We start from the raw sequence: 22,301 nt of genomic DNA on the forward strand, positions 1-22,301 counted from the left end.
GTTGTTACAGCTCTGCTCCCAGGGCAGGGCTGCTCTCTCTGGGCTGTGCTCTGGCTTTGGGGCTGCAGCTCTGCTATCATCAGCTCAGCTTGGGCCCCCTGCTCTCTCCTTAGCTCGGCCCCACTCCATGTGACTCAGACAATTCCAGCTGACAGGGAGGACGGGACCCCCCTGGCCTCCTGACTCCTTGAATAGCCTGCCCGCCCTGTCAATCAGGCTGACCTGGAGCACTGGCCTCTCCACATTGTTCCTGGGGACTGTCAGTCTCAGGTTCCTGATTTCCCATCGACCCCTCCCTTTTTAGTGCTGGGAGCTAGCAACCAAACACCCCCACTGAATGTTAATAAGGGGACAACAGTCCCCTTACATAAAGCATCTAAATCCCCTGGGCACAGCTCGCCTGGGCACAGCTTGGGAGCTGCACTGGGAATAGATCCTGCAGGAAATCCCTTCCCCCCATCTGCTAGCTTGTGTTTTGTTACAGCCCTGGAAATAATCCCGCTGCCTGCACGTGTTCCGCAGAGAACAGAGGAGCAAATTCTCTCCCTGTTCCCCCTTCCACAGCCATTAAAGGAAGGAATAAACCCCCAACATAAAACCATCGGATCTTGAATTTCAGACATTGAATGACCTGAATAAAGTGCGCTCACATGGGCTACAGACCAACAACAGTGCACAGGAATTATTCAGCAAGTATTTGAGGAGAACTGCAATGCTAGAGAGAATCATGAACTGCTCAGAGACCATTAATGCAGAGAAGCAGCAAAATCCATCAAACACAGAACTGGTTCTGACTTATTTCCTTGGTCTTAAAAGAGACCAACAAGGACCTGAGTCTCCTCCCTGTCAATAACCCCCTGCTCAGCCAATCAGGGTAGAGACTGAGGATGGGAGGCTGAGGGTTCTCACCAGAGAGCCCAAAGGATGGCCCAGGTCACTGGTGGGGATCACTGCCCGAGCACTATTTCAGCCCCACATTTTTGGGTGGACCTCCCACAGTGGGAGCTGCAGAGCCCTCCCCCGCCACACACACACACACACACACACACCCTCTCCTGGTGTTGGGAGGGGAACAGGTAAAAGGACAAAGGAAGCAAGAGAAAAAGAGGAGGGAGGAAGAGGGGAAGCAAAAAGAACAAACCCTAATGTCCCCCAGTGAGTCTAAGGGACAAAATCCCAGGTGCAGAATAAAGTTCTGCCTCCTTAAGCTCGTGTCTTCCATGCCTAGAATTCAACTGTCACCCCATGGATCAGACTGAACAGGTTTCTAACCTCCAGGAGGCTCTTACCTTCTAAACAGGGACGGCTGTTTTCTAGTAAAATCACTAAAAGGGAAGGAGAAAACTCGAAAGAGGTTCCTCCTGGCGCTCACGTCCGTGAACCCGAATACTCTCAGTCCTCAGAGAGAGACCTGGAGAAGGAGACTTGCTGCAGCAAAGCCACAGGGGTCTCTGAGGTTTCCCTGGCCCCTCGCCCCTGTCCTGCCTGGCTGATGTCAGCATCTCTCTGTGAGGTCACCACCTCCCCACCACCTTGGACCAATAGTCTGAGGTCCTGCAAAAGGCCTTTGTGATGTCACTGCCACACCCCTCCCTTGCTGTGCTAATGTCCTGCCCCTGCCTAGATGCTCTAATGGTCTCTTCTGGCCATAAAGTCGACTAATTTCTGAAGAACTGAGTGTAGCATTGGGAGCAGCGTCTGATGTTTCCCTGTCTACCCGGCTTGCTGCCTAGAATGAACGCTCCTTGAGTGGGGTGATCCCCAGGGAGTAGCTCAAACGTCCAAAGTGCCTGGCCAGGGCTGAGGAATGACTGAAGTGGACTCACCTGGGATTGAAATGACATTTGTTTCTGTCAGGCAGTGAGAAATTGACATTAATTCAGATGCGGGGTTGAGGCTTCTTTAGCTCCTTGTAAAACTTGAACTTGATTTCCCAGAAGGGAGAAAGGGAAAGTCTGGGGTGGCCTTGAGTCCCTGGCTGGGTCTCCTGGGCAGTGGAAAACATCCCTTGTTTGGCCCTGCCAAGGGGATCGTGCAGAGCTGAGACGTCCCTCGGCTTGGATCAAAGGGGGAGTTGGATGGAATTTATCACCCAACCCTCCCTGCTCCCCAGAGCCCCACGGGGAGAAGCTAGAGAAGGGGGAGTCATTCCTCCCCTGCGCTCCCAGAAGAGCTGCTAGCAGGGCCACCCAGAGGTGGGGGCAAGGGGGGCAATTTGCCCCAGGCCCTGGGTCTTGCAGGGGCCCCCATAAGCAGGACCGTAGCTGGGGGGAGCAGGGGGGGCTGCCGCTCCCCCACTGAGCACATTCCCCCAAAGTGGCGCCTTAGTAGGAATTTGGAATAAGGTGGAAAGATCTGGATTTCTCCCCCGCCTCCATCCCCCCCATGCAGAAAGCGGCACTGCTGATTGGCCGCCGGGGCCTGATTGAGCTGCTCCCATTGGGCCTCCAGCAGCCAGACCCCCCCCTTGCACACACACACACACACAGACCCCGCTGCCTCAGCACGCTGCGGGGGAGGGGCTGTGTGCTGGCACGTGTTTAACTTTGGCTCCAGAGGCAGCCAGCGGCTCGAGCTGCCGGGTGGTAAGAGGAGTCCTGGGGGGCAGTCAGGGAGCAGCGGGAGGGTTGGATGGTTCTGGGGAGGGACTTTCTGGGGGCTGGGGCAGTCAGGGAGCTGGGGGGGGGTTTAGATGGGAGGAAGTCTGGGCCTCTGTCCAACAGCAAAACACAAGCCTAGAAAAGCAGCCGTCAGCGGGAAGTGCTATCAGCTGGCCCGGGCAGCCTGCACGGCCCCCGGCTCACTTGCCTGAGCTGTATTGTTAATGCATTTTATTTGGAAGATGCAGCCTGAGTGATTTAAAGGCCCCAAACGCAGCTGAAAGAGCTGGGAAAGTTGCAAGCTTTCTCTGCTGGGCTTTTCATTGGGGTCACACAATGCAAACCTGCTCGAGGCTCCGCACAAGAGAGGTTTCTTGAGGCCGTCCATGCAGCTCACAGCTTAAGCTCTTCTAAGCTTGCGGCCGTGGCACAAAAGGATTTGGGAGCAGTTAACAATTCTGTGTGGTTAAGAGATTTTCATTTCCTGGGCCCTGCTACCCAATGCCACAGGGCCCCACAGGGGAGACTGAGTGAGTAGCCCGGCTTGTCCTCTGCAATCCCTTCCCTGCTTCTTTCCCTTGTGTTTGCAAGGGGCTCATTAACATGCTGCATCCGAACACGCCTCCTCAGGCCTTCCCGCCAGAGACACAGTCCTGGCTTCTCCTCCTTCCTCACTTTCTCCTTCTCTCCCTCTCTGTGGTTTTTCTCCATGCCCCGTCCCTGGTCTGTGCTCCCTCTCCACCCCATGCACGATATCAAGCACGTCTCTGCCTCTCTTGTTTATGGCCCTGTGCTGGGATGGCAGAGGCAGGGCTATTGTTGTGTTCTCTGTTGGGTCTGTTTGGATCAGACTCTAAAATCAAATGCTCCCTTTGCTAGCAGGATCCCTCCGCCTGCTCGCAAGGGCTTCTGGCTACACACTAAAGCCAGGTGCTAGGGCAGAAGCAGCTGCCCATGTACCCTCAATGGCAGGAGCGGTGCGTGGTCCCTGCCCCGCCCCCCCCCACTTTGGATTACGGGGTGTGTCTTGGTGTATATTGGGGGTCCTGTCAGGGGGCGGGGAGGGGTTGGATAGGTGTGGGAGTCCTGGCAGTCTGTCTGGGGGCAGGGGTGTGGATAAGGACTGCTGGGGCAGTCAGGGGACAGGTAGGGTTCTAGGGGGCAGTCAGGGACCGGGGTCCCAGGAGGGGGCAGTCAGGGGACAAGGAGTGGGGGGGTGTTGGGGGTCCTGAAGGGGGCAGGAAGTGGGAGGGAGTGAATGTAATTAGTAATTTGATATGTTGGGTAGTACCTTTTTTTATGTGTTCGCTTCCCCTCATGTTAGAACCTGGCTACGCCACTGCCCACGAGAATACAGTATTCTACACGTTTGCAACTTTTTTGTCTGGAAGGGGCCCCCGAAATTGCTTTGCCCCAGGCCCCCTGAATCCTGTGGGCGGCTCTGGAATAATGTCAAGTTTTTGCTCAGTGGGGAGGAGGGCAGTGGGGAGGGATCCTGGAAGCGTTGGACAGTGTGGGGAGGGGAGCCCAGCAGTGGGGGTGGGGGGCAGAGGTCTGGGGGGAGGTCAGGGAAGGATCCCAGCATTGTGGGAAGTGGGCAGCATGGAGAGCCCAGGCCTGGCATGGGCTCTGGGCAGAGTGACTCTGTCCTTCTACACTCCCCCACGGCAGGCTAGGCAGGACGGAGGGAATTACGTGTTTGTTGGTAAATGTCAATGTCTGTGTAAACACAGGACCCAATGGCAAAATATTTCCATTGATAATCATCAAATCTGACAGATGGGCAGAGTAAGAAACATGCTGCTTGAGAACGTGTCCTGTTCTAATCCGATACGGGTCCCTTCCGCCTTGGGCACCACCACGTGGGTGTTTCATTTCCCTCCCTATTTTCACACAGAGACACAATGTCCTTTGCATGGATCCATGAACAGCAAAACCTCCCTGTGTCTCTTGTCTGAGCCAGGGCATTCGATTCCATTGACACCTTCTCTCCTGCAATGGCAACAGTCAAACAGAGGGGACGTGGCCACCTTCAGCCCTGGCAGTGAGATATTCCCTCTCCTCTTTCTTCATGCTGATGTTGTTATTCCATAAAACATGAACCATGGAATAAAAAGCTGAGTTTACTCCAGGGTGAGGAAAGAAAGGAGCCACCATCTCCCCAAAAAATCTCAGTGCCCCAGAGAAAAGCTGCCCCTGTTATTGGAACTAATGATGTGCTGGAGATATGTTGGGAAAAGGGACTGTCTGAATTGCCAAGGCAGGAAACGAACAATCTACAGCAACATCATTAACCACAGACACACTCTAGCCATGCTCCAGCCAGTGGGGAAATGGGCAGGAATTCATAACGTCAACTATAAAAATGATACACATCTAGAAATAGCATAATTATAATCAGCCAATCAGAACCTCTCCATAGACCCTTTATGCGACAGCCTTTCTACAATATTGGCTACAAATAAAACAGTGGTCACTACGGTGATCTATACGGTTACAGATTATGTCAATAACATCACAGGAGGTGACACGGCATCAGTGAGACTGATACTGGAATAGCCTCCAGTTTTGGTGTCCTCGTTTGAAAAAGATGTTGTGAAATTGGAGCTGGGGCAGCAAAGAGCCACCAAATGTTCTGAGGGCTGCAGAAAAATGCCTTCTAGTGAGCTATTAAAAGAGCTCAACCTGCTTAGCTTATCAAAAGAAGATTGAAAGGTGACTTCATTGAAGTCTTGAAGTGCCTTAATGGAGATAAAATATTGGGTATTAAAGGACTCTTCAAAATAGCAGAGAAAGGAATAACAAGACCCAATGGCTGGAAGGTGAAAAGAGACAAATTCATATTACAACTAAGGCACAAATATTCAACAGTCAGGATGATTCACCACAGGAACAAGCTACCAAGGAAAGTGGTGGATTCTCCATCTCTTGATGTCATTTCATGAAGACTAGATGCCTTTCTGGAATGTGTTTGCCCACAAAATAGCTCTTGTGTCATACAGGCGGCCTGTGATATGCAGGGGGTCAGATTAGATGCTCTAATGGTCTCTTCTGGCCATAAAGTCGACTCATTTCTGAAAAACTGAGTGTAGCATTGGGAGCAGCGTTTGATGTTTCCCTGTCTAGCCGGCTTGCTGCCTAGAACGAACGCTCCTTGAGTGGGGTGATCCACAGGAAGTAGCTCAAACCTGCAAAGTGCCTGGCCAGGGGCAGGACATTGGCACAGCAAGGGAGGGGTGTGGCAGTGACATCACAAAGGCCTTTTGCAGGACCTCAGCCTATTGGTCCAAGGTGGTGGGGAGGTGGTGACCTCACAGAGAGATGCTGACATCAGCCAGGCAGGACAGGGGCGAGGGGCCAGGGAAACCTCAGAGACCCCTGTGGTTTTGCTTCAGCAAGTCTCCTTCTCCAGGTCTCTCTCTGAGGACTGAGAGAGTATTCGGGTTCACGGATGTGAGCGCCAGGAGGAACCTCTTTCGAGTTTTCTCCTTCCCTTTTAGTGATTTTACTAGAAAACAGCCATCCCTGTTTAGAAGGTAAGAGCCTCCTCGAGATGTGAAACCTGTTCAGTCTGATCCATCTGGTGACAGGTCACTTCCCTTCTCTATACCTCAGGCTCTTCCCCATCTGCCCAATGGGAACAGGGACAGTTCTCGAACTCTGGGCAGTCATGAGCCTGAGTGAGATAAGGGGCGATAAAGCCATCTGTGAAGGAGAAAGGGGAGTTTCACGGTGTTTAGCACCAAGGAATTCTAAAGTTTGCTAAAATGTGTAGTCTGTGGAAACAAGAAATGGTTGGGGCCAAACTTTTTGACCATTGCCTTTTAATAATAATTGGAGATATACCAATCTCCTAGAACTGGAAGGGACTTTGAAAGGTTATCTAGTCCAGCCCCCTGCCTTCACTAACAGGACCAATTTTTTTTTTTTTGCCCCAGATCCCTATGTGGTCTTCTTAAGGATTGAACTCACAACCCTGTGTTTAGTAGGCCAATGCTCAAACCACTGAGCTATCCCTCCCCCCCTAAAGCCCATTCAGGGGTGTGAGTCCCTGTCTTTTAGGTACCTGGGGTTCTTTGCCAGCAGGAGAAAAGAGGTTCCTGCCTCCATTTTTGTGGCCTTAACAAACCAGGCGTTGTGCCCCAGTTCTCGTCTGAGATCCCTGAAAAAGAACATCTTCCCATTCATGAACAAGACAGGACCTATCTTTCAAAGGGGAACAAAGAGACCCCTGGGACTTACAGACTAGCCAGCCTCACTTCCATAGCTGGAGAGATACTGGAATACATTCTTAAACAGTTTGTCAGCAGCACCTACAGGAGAATTTGGTTCTTAGGACAAGTGAGCATGGATTTGTCAAGAACAAATCATCCCAAACCCAGCCTCTTTCCTTCTTTGGCAGGTTTCCGGGCCTAGTGGAGGTGGGTAAACAGTAGATGGGATCTATCTCGGGGTTACTAAGGCTTTTGACACAGTCCCGCAGGACATTCTCACAAGCAAGCGAGGGAAATGCGGTCTAGATGCAATCAGTGTCATGTGGGTGCAGAGCTGGTTGAAAGCCCAGACTCCAAGGGCCCTTCTCCATGGTTGGCTGCCCAACGGAGAGGGGGCACCTCGTGGGTCCGGCAGGGATCAGTCCGGGGTCCGGTACTATTCAATAGTTTCATGAATGATTTGGAAAATGGAGTGGAGATCATGCTTCTAAAATGTGCAAATGACACCAAACACTTTGGAGCTCAGGACTGGAATTCAAAACGCCCTTAACGAATTGGAGACTTGGTCTTCTTGATCCAAACCCCATGGCTAGGCCCCTCTCTCTAGACTGGGCTGAAGTAAAACCCCAGAGCCAAACACTCCTCCTCCTGGGCAGTGCGCTCTGACCTTGAATGGTCAGATGCTGCTTAGCGCTGTCAGAGCAGCTTTGGCTGGGGGATTCTCCCAGCACTTTCCAATAGCGGGAAAGTATTAAATCCCCATTTGCCTGCTGGGGACGGAGCCCTAGAAGGGGGAGCAACTTGCCCAAAGTCCCACCGGAAAAGGAAAACAACCAGCAGTGGAACCAATAGGGGTGTCAGGATCTTGGAGGCGCTGTCACCCCCACACTAGGACGGTGCTCTGCACCCCCTGCGGCTGGCTGAGTTTCTCCGTCCCTTGGCAATAAGACAGCCTAGAACCCCAACCAGGGTTATTGTATCTGCTACCCAAGATCCATAAACCTGGAAATCCTGGATGCCCCATCATCTCAGGCATTGGCACCCTGACAGCAGGATTGTCTGGCTATGTAGACGCTCCATCATCATTCCACACAAAGATGGACTACAAGCCGTCAGGAACAGTATCCCCGATAATGTCACAGCAAACTTGGAGGCTGAACTTTGTGACTTTGTCCTCACCCATAACTATTTCACATTTGGGGACAATGTGTACCTTCAAGTCAGCAGCACTGCTATGGGTACTCACATGGCCCCACGGTGTGCCAACATTTTTATGGCTGACTTAGAACCACGCTTCCTCAGCTCTCGTCCCCTAATGCCCCTACTCTACTTGTGCTACACTGATGACATCTTCATCATCTGGTCCCATGGAAAAGAAAAGCCTTGAGGAATTCCACCATGATTTCAACAATTTCCATCCCACCTACAACCTCTGCCTGGACCAATCCACACAAGAGATCCACTTCCTGGACACTACTGTGCTAATAAGCGATGGTCACATAAACACCACCCTATACCGGAAACATACTGAACGCTGTACTTACCTACATGTCTCCAGCTTTCACCCAGACCACATCACACAATCCATTGTCTACAGCCAAGCTCTAAGATACAACCGCATTTGCTCCAACCCCTCAGACAGAGGCAAACACCTACAAGATCTCTATCAAGCATTCTTACAACTACAGTACCCACCTGCTGAAGTGAAGAAGCAGATTGACAGAGCCAGAAGAGTACCCAGAAGTCACCTACTACAGGACAGGCCCAACAAAGAAAGGAACAGAACCCCACTAGCCATCACCTTCAGCCCCCAACTAAAACCTCTCCAGTGCATCATCAAGGATCTACAACCCATCCTGAAGGACAATCCCTCACTCTCACAGATCTTGGGAGACAGGCCAGTCCTTGCTTACTGACAGCCCCCCAACCTGAAGCAAATACCAGCAACCACACAACAAAAACACTAACCCAGGAACCTATCCTTGCAACAAAGCCCATTGCCAACTCTCTCCCCATATCTGTTCAGGGGACACCATCATAGGACCTAATTACATCAGCCATGCCATCAGGGGCTCATTCACCTGCACATCTACCAATGTGATATGTGCCAGCAATGCCTCTCTGCCATGTACATTGGCCAAACCAGAGAGTCTCTACATAAAAGAATAAATGGATACAAATCAGACATCAAGAATTATAACATTCAAACACAGCCAGAGAACACTTCAATCTCCCTGGTCACTCGATTACAGACCTAAAAGTCGCAATATTACAACAAAAAACCTTCAACAACAGACTCCCACGAGAGATGCTGAATTGGAATTAATTTGCAAACTGGACACCATTAAATTAGGCTTGAATAAAGACTGGGAGTGGGTGGGTCATTACACAAAGTAAAACTATTTCCCCATGTTTATTTGTCCCCCTACTGTTACTCACACCTTCTTGTCAACTGTTGGAAATGGGCCATCCTGATTATCACTACAAGTTTTTTTCTCCTGCTGATAATAGCTCACCTTAACTGCTCACTCTCATTATAGTGTGGATGGCAACACCCATTTTTTCATGTTCTCTGTATATATATATATATATATCTTCCTGCTGTATTTTCCACTGTATGCATCTGATGAAGTGGATTTTAGCCCACGAAAGCTTATGCTCAAATAAGTTTGTTAGTCTCTAAGGTGCCACAAGTACTCCTCATTATTTTTCCAGATAAATTAATGGAGGTTAAGTCCATAAATGGCTATTAGGCAGCCTGGGTAATGAATGGTATCCCTAGCCTCTGTTTGTCAGAGGGTGGATATGGATGGCAGGAGAGAGATCACGTGATCATTACCTGTTAGGTTCAGTCCCTCTGGGGCACCTGGCATTGGCCACTGTTGGCAGATAGGATATGAGGTTGGATGGACCTTTGGTCTGACCCAGTCTGGCCATTCTTCTGTTCTTATGAAGGGAGGGGCAGAGCCCTGCAACAGAGTTTCTGTAATGTAGTGGTTATCACATTTACCTAACATGCAAAAGGTCCCTGGTTCAAAACCAGGCAGAAACATGATGGCTTAATTTTTCCCAGCTCCTAGTGGCCTGTCCCTGCTGTTGTAGGAGCAGCAGTGATTTCTATGCTCAATAGGTCTGTTATACTTCCCCCATTCCCATTTTTGTCTCCTCTCCCTCTCTGAATGCCTGTGAAGTGGTTTTCCCCCTCCCCCTCCCGCTCCCTCCTGCAATGCTTGTGGGATGAAGGGGCTGGTTGAACAGCTGGAAGATCAGAAGAGCTCCTAGATAGACAAGGTGTCTGGGACTCTCATTAGGCAGCGATCACACACCCAGAGCATGGACATTGCCCAAGGTGGAGTGTGACCCACCAGATGCAGCCAAGTCATCTCCAGTCGCAGGCCATGAGGAGCAGGTCCTTAAAAGGGGAAGGGGCCCTGTGCTCAGGAGTCACTCACAAGCTTGTACCTCCAGTGAATGCCCTTCGCCCCGACCGCCTGGCCAGTGGTTCGCTGCATTGAATTCCATCGTGCCTCGGCAAGACTTACCTTCATCACACTGTCCATCACGGCGCTGTGGGACACTTACCTTGCAGAATCCTGTGCCTGCCTCTTGGCTTCCCAGGGATGGCTACTTGCAGCCCAGGAGAAGAAGGATGGTTCTGGTGAAAGGAAGACAAGCAAAGCACTGGGAGGAAATTTGGGTGTGCGCTCTGCGCTGGGGGTGGAGGTGGGGTGTAGGAGGGGTGGTGCAGCTCCCAAAGTGACCGGTACACACAACCCTCTGGCAGCAGCTCCTAGATGTGTGGGGGCAGGGGATCTCCATGTGCTGCTGTCTGCAGGCGCTGCCCCCAGAGCTCCCATTGGCTACAGTTCCTGGCCAATGGGAGCTGCAGAGTTGGTGCTCGGGGCAGGGGCAGCACGTGGAGACACTCCCCCCACCCCAGGGGATGCTGGGACATGCCAGCCACTTCTGGGAGCGGCACGGAGGGACGGAGGCAGAGTGGGCAGGGAGCCACCTCAGTGCTGCTGGTACATCTCTGCACACGCATTGGGGAGGTGAGCAGAGGGCCTCCATGTGCTGCCTGGGGTAGGGGCAGAGCATGGAGCTGCCTCCCCTCCCGGGTCTATTACAGGAGTGGGTGGGTGGGGTCTTTTGGCCTGCAAGGTGCAGCAGGTCGGACTAGATGATCACACTGGTCCCTTCTGACCTTAAAGGCTCTGAGTCTAAAAGGGAGAGGGAAGTAAAGGAAAATTTTTTTAAAAAGTAAACCAAGCATTGTAATACCAGGATGACTCCAACTGCTCATTGTATAGTCCCACCCCTTTCTTCCTCCACTGGGTGTTTAATGACCTGTTGGGATTTGGGACACTGATTTTCTCATTCCATTGATAAACTGATACAACATGACTGAAATTAAACCAATTCCCAGTAGAGGAATCATCACCTCTTTGCATTGGCTGGGAATTGAACCCAGGTCAACTGCTTGGAAGGCAGCTATGCTCACCACTATACCACCAATGCATCTGGGGAAAGTCTCTGATTTTTCACACTTGGTGATTGGTCACCTTACTTCTCAGCATGAGGCGAATGTCTCTGTGGTCTCTGCCGTTCATGGTGGGGAGTTTCCCCACTGATAACAGTTCTTGCTGGGTTGGGGATGGGAGAGAGAAGAGGCATTTATTCTGTTTCATTCCTCTCCATTTTCTGTTCCTCCCCTTCCCTTCCAGGGTCCTCCCTTCCATTTCAGACTGTGCAGTGACACCCTCCCCGCACCCAGGACTCTCGAGCCTCTGGAGCAGCACGATCCCATGAGATCCTTAGTGACCCAGGGTCTTTTCCAACTTCCAGGAGACCCAGCTTGAATCTAAAGGAAGCTCTGTTCCTTCCTGGGGATCCTCTCTCCCTTCATGGAGATCAAGAGCATGAAGCCTCTGCCTTGCCTCCTGGGTCTGAATTAATGTCCCATTTCCCACTATGTGCTCGAAAGAAACAAATGTTTCTAACCCAGGTGAGCGGCGTTAATTCAGCTGGAATCCTTCACCCACATTCCTTAGGAGATACAGACTCTCTGTGACACAGACTGACTGGGGTTCATCTCTGCATGTCCCCAATGGGGAAGGAAAGACACTGAGGGGGAAGGAAGAAGATGGACAGAAGGAGTCAAATGGGGCTAGACCAGAATAGGACATTTTCTGCCTGTTAAAATGTACTAGACTCTAATTGCTTAAACCAAAACCAAAACCCACCAGCTTCTGTTTGAACCATCAGCTTTTCACAGAGCAGCTAAAGTGGTGAAGCACAGACATACATAACCACCTACAGCCCAAGTTTGTCTAAGAAGCACCTATAGTGGCTCATGCAGGGGGAAATACAGCTGTGGGTGTGAGTTCAGGCCTCACCCAGAGCGTTGGTTTTCATTAGCCACGGAGCTTCCCCCACTTGCTTTGTCTCAGTCACATGGAAAGTGCCATAGGAGGGTGATGAGAGTAAATTCTAAACTCTGAAATGCGGAGGTTGGAATAAGCGGTTTGAAGAGAAAAAGCTCTAAGAGTATAAAACCAGACAGTCTCCAGGGGCAGGTACGGTAGAATGCCTCAACAGGGAGCCATGGCTAACAGGTGACTGGCATGTCCTGGGTTAAAGAAAGGGACCTGGGTTACTAGTCGGAAGATTTGCGTTACCGTCACTGTCTGACCCCCCTTCAGTGCGGAGCAGGTGTGTACGTTGCTGGGTGGAACGCAGAGACTCCTGGAGAGCAGGGGCAGCTGTTTCCATGGCAGAGAGCCTGGCACTTAGGAGACTTTCTACACTTGCTGTTTTGAAGCAATTCAGTAAAATAACAGTGGAGCTACAATGTCTGGTCCAAAATTTCAGCCCCCCTGGTTCAAAAACGCTATTTTAGGATCTACATCGGAGGCTCCCGGCACTAGGACACCTGACCAGAGAGCTCAATGGGGGAGTAACAGCTGCTGACTCTGAGGGTCCCGGGCTAAATCCACTTGCAGGGGGAAGTGTTTTGATTTATTTGATGGATAATGAGCACCAGCTACCAAGGGAGAAGCCCTGAGAGTCGCTGCCACTCCAGCTGCTGCTGGGGCAGGGGGGAGCCCCAGGGGGCCAGCTGCTGCTCCGGCCACCCCAGAAGTGCTGCCAGAGGCCACCAAACTGTGGCTGCTCCTGCTGCCCTCGGGACCACTGGTCAAGTGGTCCCCAGGGCCAGCCGCATTGGCCGCTGCTTGGACGGTCCCCGGAGCCAGTTGATTGAGTGGCCCTGGAGTCAGCCACTGTGCCCACTGCAGAAGTCACGGAGGTTGCAGGAAGTCACAGAATCCGTCACTTCCACCACCTCCGTGACAGACACGGAGACAAACCCCTTCCTGCTGTGACTGCAGATCCTGGAAGGAAAGAGAAGAACAGAAAGTGACGAGAGAAAGAAAAAGAGAGATTCCCTGTCACCTCTCTCCCTGCTGCCTCCCCCTTGTATTCTGTAACCCCATCTCACTGGGTTCCCTGTGCTGGTGCCATGGGGGTGACACTAGAGTTCTGGGGATTTGGGGAGCTCTTCATTTCTCAACATTTCACACAAATTTGTCTTTGGGCTGAAATTTCTCCTGTTAGGCCTCTGTCAGAGCTGTACCCCACCCTGTTTGCGGGGGGTGAGGCGGGAAGAGGGGAGATGTAAATTGCAGAGCAGGCAGAGAAGTCGCTCATAAAGGGTCATATTGATCTGGTGACTGGTTCTGACCGGGGTCACATGTCCTCTGACACAGGCTCATGTGCAGAACATGGGAGCTCTGGCTTGTCCTAAATGCTGTAGACTGTGAGTTCCTGGAAAGGGCAGGGGAGAGGGAGCAAGAGGAGAAAGGCAGAGACATTGGAGACGAGGAATTGGGGGGCAAAGAAGGAGAGACAATAAATGATTGAAGCAGAACAGGTGTCCCAACTCCATCAGGCTCATCACAGGTGTTCAGAGAGACAGGTAGTTGCAGGTTTTCCAGTGTCAAGTCTGAACTTTGATTCTAACAATGTGCATTGAAATATCAAGGGGATCTCCACATACCTGATCTCTTCCCCCCTCCCCTTTTTCAGTATTAATTTTTATTTTGATGTGTTTGGCTTAACCGTGATCGTCTCTTTCCCCACCTGTATTGCAATTTGGGGTTTATGTTTATTTTGCCTCCCTGTTGTTCATGTCATTATAATTGTAACAGCAAAGGAATCTGCAGGAGCAAAAACTGACTCAAAACTTCATTTCCCCATCATGCCGGAACATCCTACAAACAGCTCACGCAGCTGGAATCATAACACGCAAGGCCAGGGGACGGGAGATGCAGGTTTCCAAGTGTTCTGTCTTTCTCAGATGACACATTCCAGCCCCTTGTGTGCCTCCATCCTGTATGACCTGCTGGACTTTGATGCATTTGTCGTCTCATTCTATAGATAATGTGATTGTAACACAATGTGACTGAAATTAAGCCACTTCCAGATGAGGAAACAACAGAAGAGAAAAGCCATTATTGCATTGGCTGGGAATCAAACCCAGATGAATTGCTTAGAAGACACCTACGCACACCACTATACCAATGCATCTGGCAGGAGCAGCTTTCCTGCAGGCTCTGTGCACTGGCAAAGGGGGTGACACATGACCATGGAGTTAATGAACAGGGTGGATGGGCTGGAAGCTGCCTGACAGCTAGGAGCAGAGCTAGGATCCCAGAGTGACTAAAAGTGGGCAATGGTGAAAACAGATCTCACTGGGAGCTGGCCCCACACCTGCACCGCCCCTAGGAGAGGGAAACTGAAGCTCAACTTCAATCACAGAAAAATCTTCCCTGAGAAGGAAGGGGACAGCTTGTTTTAAAGACCAGGTTTGTGTTTGTTCCTGCTACATACGGAGGGGCTGGGTAGTGCTGATTCCAGCCCCTAGACTCTGGGAGGATAAGGAACAAATTCAGGCTGCCAGTGACCTGCAGGAGGGAGATGATCTTTTGACAATGACGGATGCCTCGTCCTAAAGGCCTTTGTCTGCCCCCTTCCAGTGACTGTTTGGCACAGGAATGCAGGCCCCACTCCTGGGTCTCTCCTGGGGAAATAATGTTTCTGTGCAAAACACCAAAGCTTTTAACAGAAAGGAAGAAAAGGAAATGGCCACATGATGGGACTAGCACATAAGGAATGAAACACAAGATCCTTCTCCCCTGTGCATTGACTTTTAACCTTGTTTGTGGTGGTGTTGTATCCATGCTGGTCCCAGGGGTCCTCTGGGGCGCCGGGGATTGGCCACTTTCGGGATAGTGGGCTAGATGAACTGGTCTGACTCAGTGTGGCTGTTCTTATGTTCTAACTGCTGGTTATGGAGGAGACGACCTTCCAGGCTACACAGAACTGAAGAAGGGTGCTGGGTTAGCTCCACAGCTTGTCTCTTTCAACAACAGAGGTTGGTCCTCTGCAAGCTCTCACCCTCACCCACCTTGTCTCTCTCGGACTGTGAAAAGTGCTTTCTCTCCACTCCCCTTGGAGAGACGTTAAGTTTCCCTTTGGGCAACTCTCAGGCTGAAGCAATTGTATTGACTGTGACACTAGAATTGAAGATTTAATATTATAAATAAATGAGTCTAAACCTGAGGTTCTGGTTTTCACATTGGTTTTTCTAACTCAGTTCCCAATGTTCTTCTAGAAAGGCCTCCAGGCTGCCTGCCCAGCCCAGCAAAAGTGGCCAGGAGAAAGCCCACACTGCTGCTCTTTCAGGTACTTGAAGGCTGCTATCAAATCCCCCTCACTCTGTCAGTCCCCAGGCTGTGGCAGTGAATGGGATTCTTCCGTCCTAAGTGCAGGACTCTGCACTTCTCCTTGTTGAACCTCCTCAGAATTCTTTGGGCCCAATCCTCCAATTTGTCTAGGTCACTCTGGACCCAAACCCTGTCCTCCAGCGCTTGGATTCTTTACATGCTTTCACAGAGCAAAGAGCACATGTTCCATGATTTCATAGGGCAGAGTTTTGTGCTATCGGGAGCTTTCCCTGTGTGAATTTGACAGATGGATCAACATAGAGACACATTGTGACCCTTCTCAGGGTGCTGAGGGCTGTGAGTCTCCTTGTTGCCACCTGCCACAAGGAAGAGGGACTTTTGCATTTGGCAGCTGGATGTTAGTGACCAAACTCACCAGCCTGCTGGAACTCAAGGACCCTCCTCTGAGCTACAACAGCGACCTTAACCCTTGAGTTCCTTCAATGTGTCCCCCTCTGGGGTCCAGCCCGGATCACCAGATCCCTGGTGAAATCCCAGATCCTCTCTTCCCCAAGTATCCCAGGTTACTAGTTTTACTGTGGACCATTGCTACTGTATCTCACACAGCACCTGAGTACAGTTATTGAACAAGCAAAAAATTTATTTCACAACAGATAGAGATTTAAACAAATGTGAGTGATGGAAACCAACTGTTACCACTAAACAAAGGCAGAAAGTAATAGAATAGAAAGGCCAGCACAAAAAACAGAGAGAGGAACAATAAGATAGTAAAAGGACAATGGTTGGAACTCTCCATTTCTCTCGGTCTTTGGATTGATGGGTACTAGAGCTGTAGCAACAGTTGAGGAACCAGGGTAAATTAAATCAAATTAACTTTTCAAGATTAGCCATCATTTCCTGTATGACTAACAAAACACAAAAACAAGATGACTTTCAGTTTTCCAAAATAATTCACATTATCACACAGTCTCTTACTTTTTATCCAATAACTTCACCTATAATTTCATTTTAACTGGTAACAATAACATATTCAAAGATCACAAATTCTTGTCATATATGTTAGTTTTCTTTTAATCCCCATTGCCAACAACTGAACCTTGGCTCAAGTTGTGGTTTCTTCCAACGTGAGTCCCAACACTTCTGTGAGTTCATATATCTCGGGTTCTTCTGCCATGTGTGTTGGTAGAAGGGGTCTTCTATGTCGCAATGTTTGCATCATGGAGAAAAATACCTCTCTTTTCACACTTTTTAATCTTTCAAAGTAGGAGGAGGTAGAGAAGTAAGGTAAATGCATAAAACACAAGAGAAAACTAAGACCTGGTCTACACTAAAGACATTTATCGGGATAACTATATTGCTTAGGGGTGTGAAAAATCCACACAGCTGAGCAACGTAGTTACACAGCCCTAACCCTCTGTGTAGATAAGTGCTACATGAGCGGGAGAGCTTCTCCTGCCAACATAGCCACCGCCACTTGCAGGGGCTGGACTAATCAAGTCCGATGGGAGAAATCTCTCTCATTGGCTTAGAGCATCTGTTATAGCAGTGCTACAGCAGCACAGCTCCATTGGTGCAGCTGTGCCAACATCAGCTTAATTGTGTAGCCACAGCGTCAGACACAAAACCATAGAATCAGGACTCAACATGCGTGTATCTGGAAGTCTGAAATTGGAGGCTGACAAATACGTTGCCTCATTGGTTACCATCATTTCTACAGCCTGAAAGTCCTTGTTACCCAGTCAGGCAGCCAGTTTGGGATCCACAGGGAAGGACTGTCCTATGAAGCACTCTCTCTTTGCATCCAAACAGTGAAGGATGACTGTTCTCAATCTAACCCTGGCATACTTTAGAAGTGTAATCAGTGACACTGAACTAGGAAGTGGAGTTGTACAAACCATTTTCCTTGGGTCACCATAGTTTCCTTTACTGGGGTGGAAACCAAGAACTGGGTGTGGACTCTTTCAACCTCAGCTCTTTCCAAATCCTTGGTTTTGGATAGGGTAAATTTACACTTCTCTGAAGAATACTTTACAAAACCACTTAAAATCTGAGCAATGTTAATGAGGAGTGGCTTCCTGAAACATGCCCAGCTTTTCTTTAATTTGGTGGCACAGGTCCAGGGAAGGGACTGGATACAGGCCTGGGATCAGAATCTTCGTTAGTTTCCAGAGCTGGAGATTCTATTCAAACATGGCTATTTTTCTGAAGCTATTACATTTTCAACACTGGTTTCATTTTATACACATCTTTAGCGCCTACAAAGGAAAAATTCAACCAAAAACTCCACTTCTATTTCCTCAACATCTGTGTCATGAAAGGCTGCATTTCCCATAGCATAGGATTTGCTAGGAGAGATCTTCTGTAGGGCCTGGGTTACAAATGCTCTGGGAACCAAACACATGGGCATTTTGCCTAGTTCAAAACCACTTACCATGGAATTCTCTTCCCAGATCATTGGAGACAATATTGCCTTAAACAACTGAAATACACTGTGATCAGATGCACTTCCTTCAGTTAGTTGGGGTTCTGCTGTTGTTCACCATTTCTGAGTGGAGATTTTAAATCACTGCTATTTCTTTGTTAGCCTGTCCAGTAAATTAGAGAGTTCTCTCCTGTTGATAGAACTGCACTTCAACTTTCTCCATATCATCATGGAGGGATGGGGAAAAGCAAAGCTGAAATCATAAATGAGGACCTTAGCAAAGGGTCATTGTCTTAAATTCTTCAATAAATCTGAGCTACATCCTATCAAACTGAACTAATATCCAATTGGGTGACCAAACAGCCTTCAGGAAAGATAGAAACCCGCATCACAGAGAGACAATACATGACAAAGAAAGTGTCAAGTGAAATTCCAGAGCAGGTTACATCTGATTATTCAGAGTCGGGACAAGAGATTTTCCCACCACATTGTCCTCTGATCCATTCAAACCTGCTTCCCTCATCCCTGTCTCAATAGTCAGTTATGTTATTTACAATTTTTTTAGTATCCCAGCATGCCCATAATGAGGGAAAAACAGCCCTCTTGCCAGAAGTGGCTTTACAATAGATGGAACCTGGAATTTAAACTCTAAATGATCACACTGTATTTGGGATCCATTTGAATTCCCCTCCCAGATCTTTGACACTTTCATCTCCAGTCATAGCAACTCTGATATAGGATTAAAGAAGTCAAAACATCATCTGCAAGCACAGACAACGGAGAATGCTTCATCACATGACACTTTGAGAAGTGGATGGATAGAATGTGATGAAGATAAACTCTGCCTGGCTCAGGCAAAATGTAACAGTTTTGCAGTGAAGGGGAAGGAGGGAATCTCTGAGTCACCCCATCTCCTTCCAGTGTCACAGAAGCTGAAATTATACTGTTTTCCTGCCCCTGCTCCTCTTCATTTACATATAATTTGAAAAATTCCCAATATATATGCTCTTCAGCACAACCCAGAGCAACGTGAGAACAACTGGCAAGGATACAATCTGGATGACTGGTGACTCTAACAATAACTTTGCAATAGGAGGAATGGTATAAACGTGATGCTCCCTGGTTCCTCATAGGAAGGGCCCACTCCAATTACTTGTGGGACAATAGAAAGGACAAATAGGTCCATCTCAAAAGAGGGCGAACTGCAAAAGGCAAAAATGGGCCACGCATCTGGACAAGCTGAGGGATAACGGTGCTGCACACAGTTCAAAGAGCTTTAAAAGTTACTATGTGGGAATCAGGAAAAGTATTAAAAAACAAAGTATTGATAGCCCTAGAGATTTTTACAATGTTGATCTCTCTTGCAGAGTCTCTGATGGCTAACATGGGATGAGTGCCAAGAGAAGGTTTTCCCACACTCATGGCATTCATAGGGCCTCTCCCCTGTGTGGATTCTCTGATGCTGAGAAAGGGCTGAACAATTAGTGAAGCATTTTCCACACTCACAGCATTTATAGGGCCTGTCCCCCGTGTGAATTCTTTGATGGCTAATAAGGTGCGAGCTGCGATTGAAGGTTTTCCAGCATTCACTGCATTCGTAGGGTCTTTCCCCTCTGTGGATTGTTTGATGACGAATAAGGTGCGAGCTGCAACTGAAGGTTTTACAACACTCAAGGCATTCGTAGGGTCTTTCCCCTGTGTGGATTCTCTGATGAACAGAAAGGGCTGATATTTGAGTGAAGCTTTTCCCACACTCACGGCATTCGTAGGGTCTTTCCCCTGTGTGGATCCTCTGATGTTTAGAAAGGGCTGAGCTGTGAGTGAAGCTTTTCCCGCACTCACTGCATTCATAGGGCCTCTCATCTGTGTGGATTCTCTGATGAACATAAAGGGCTGATATTTGAGTGAAGCTTTTCCCACAGTCACGGCATTCATAGGGCCTTTCCCCCATGTGGATTCTCTGATGAACAGAAAGGGCTGATCTTTGAGTGAAGTTTTTCCCACACTCTCTGCATTCATAGGGCCTCTCATCTGTGTGGATTCTCTGATGAACAGAAAGGCCTGATCTTTGAGTGAAGCTTTTCCCACAGTCACTGCATTCGTAGGACCTGTCCCCTGTGTGGATTCTCTGATGTCTAGAAAGGCCTGATCTGTAAGTGAAGGTTTTCCCACACTCACGGCATTCATAGGGCCTCTCCCCCGTGTGGATTCTCTGATGTTGAGAAAGGGCTGAACTCTTAGTGAAGCATTTTCCACACTCACAGCATTTATACGGCCTCTCCCCAGTGTGAATTCTTTGATGGCTAATAAGGTTTGAGCTGCGATTGAAGGTTTTCCCGCACTCACTGCATTCGTAGGGTCGTTCCCCTCTGTGGATTGTTTGATGGCTAATAAGGTGCGAACTGCGATTGAAGGTTTTCCCACACTCAGGGCATTTGTAGGGCCTCTCCCCTGTGTGGATTCTCAGATGAACAGAAAGGCTTGATCTGTGAATGAAGTTTTGCCCACACTCAGTGCATGTATTTTTTCTCTTTCGCCTAAGGATTTCCTGTTGTGTTGTGGTTTCCATGAGGACCTTCTGAGTTCCCCAACAGGAAATAAATTTACCCAATTTCTCCCCTGGCTGGTTTCCTTGCTCTCTTTCTGGTCTGTGCTGAATCTCCCAGGAGTTTCCCTGCTCAGGACTCCTGGACACATTCCTTTTCGAGCTTTGTGATAATGCTCCGTGTTTATCCACTTGCTCAACATTTTTCTGCTGAGAATTCCGCTCCTCTTTCTCACGGACCACTGCATCACCTGCTGTGACAGAGACAGACACCTCAAACAGGGATGGAACAGGAAAGACCAAACCAAAACAAGTGCTGGAGGGAGGTCAAATAAAAATCAGGAGCTGAACTCCCCCAAACTCTTCCCACAGACAATCCAGGAAGTTTCTAGAAAGTGTAGGGGACAATTTCCTGGTGCAAGTGCTGGAGGAACCAACTAGGGGAAAAGCTCTTCTTGACCTGCTGCTCACAAACAGGGAAGAAATAGTAGAGGAAGCAATAGTGGATGGGAACCTGGGAGACAGTGACCATGAGATGGTCGAGTTCAGGATCCTGACACAAGGAAGAAAACAGAGCAGTAGAACAGAGACCCTGGACTTCAGAAAAGCAGACTTCAACTCCCTCAGGGAACTGATGGGCAAGGTCCCCTGGGAGAATAACATGACGGGAAAAGGAGTCGAGGAAAGCTGGCTGTATTTTAAAAAATCCTTATTGAGGTTGCAGGAACAAACCATCCCGATGTGTAGGAAGAAAAGTAAATATGGCAGGCGACCAGCTTGGCTTAACAGTGAAATCCTTGCTCGTCTTAAACACAAAAAAACAGCTTACAAGAAGTGGAAGATTGGACAAATAACCAGGGAGGAGTATAAAAGTATTGCTCAGGCATGCAGGAGTGAAACTAGGAAGGCCAAATCACACTTGGAGTTGCAGCTAGCCGGAGATGTTAGGAGTAACAAGAAGGGTTTCTTCAGGTATGTTAGCAACAAGAAGAAAGTCAAGGAAAGTGTGGGCCCCTTGCTGAATGAGGGAGGGAACCTAGAGACAAAGGATGTGGAGAAAGCTAGTGTACTCAATGCTTTTTTTGCCTGTCTTCACAGACAAGGTCAGTTCCCAGACAGCTGTACTCTGCAGCACACTATGGGGAGGAGGTGACCAGCTCTCTGTGGAGAAAGAAGTAGTTCGGGACTATTTAGAAAAGCTGGACGAGCACAAGTCCATGGGGCCGGATGCACTGCATCCGAGGGTGCTAAAGGAGTTGGCCGATGAGACTGCAGAGCCATTGGCCATTATCTTTGAAAAATCATGGCAATCGGGGAAGGTCCCGGATGACTGGAAAAAAGCTAATGTAGTGCCCATCTTTAAAAAAGGGAAGGAAGAAAGATCCAGGGAACTACAGGCCAATCAGTCTCACCTCAGTCCCTGGAAAAATCATGGAACAGGTCCTCAAGGAATTAATTCTGAACCACTTAAAGGAGGGGAAAGTGATCAGGAACAGTCAGCATGGATTCACCAAGGGCAAGTCATGCCTGACTAACCTAATTGCCTTCTATAATGAGATAACCGGCTCTGTGGATGAGGGGAAAGCAGTGGATGTGCTATTTCTGGACTTTAGCAAAGCTTTTGATACAGTCTCCCATAGTATTCTTGCCAGCAAGTTAAAGAAGTATGAGCTGGATGAATGGACGGTAAGGTAGATAGAAAACTGGCTAGAAGGTCGGGCTCAACGGGTAGTGATCAATAGTTCCATGTCTAGTTGGCAGCCGGTATCAAGT

General features: G+C 49.1%; 1 non-coding gene and 1 pseudogene across 1 annotated transcript; both read right to left on the bottom strand.

Annotated features, from left to right (window-relative positions):
- The window catches only part of LOC120381855, a 302,668-nt pseudogene that overhangs the window by 196,483 nt on the left and 83,884 nt on the right, over positions 1-22,301 (bottom strand).
- TRNAG-UCC lies at positions 11,261-11,332 on the bottom strand. The gene has a single exon. It is a non-coding gene; the product is annotated as a tRNA-Gly (tRNA).

This window comes from Mauremys reevesii, linkage group 14, assembly GCF_016161935.1.
Source record: "Mauremys reevesii isolate NIE-2019 linkage group 14, ASM1616193v1, whole genome shotgun sequence".
Lineage (NCBI taxonomy): Eukaryota > Metazoa > Chordata > Testudines > Geoemydidae > Mauremys > Mauremys reevesii.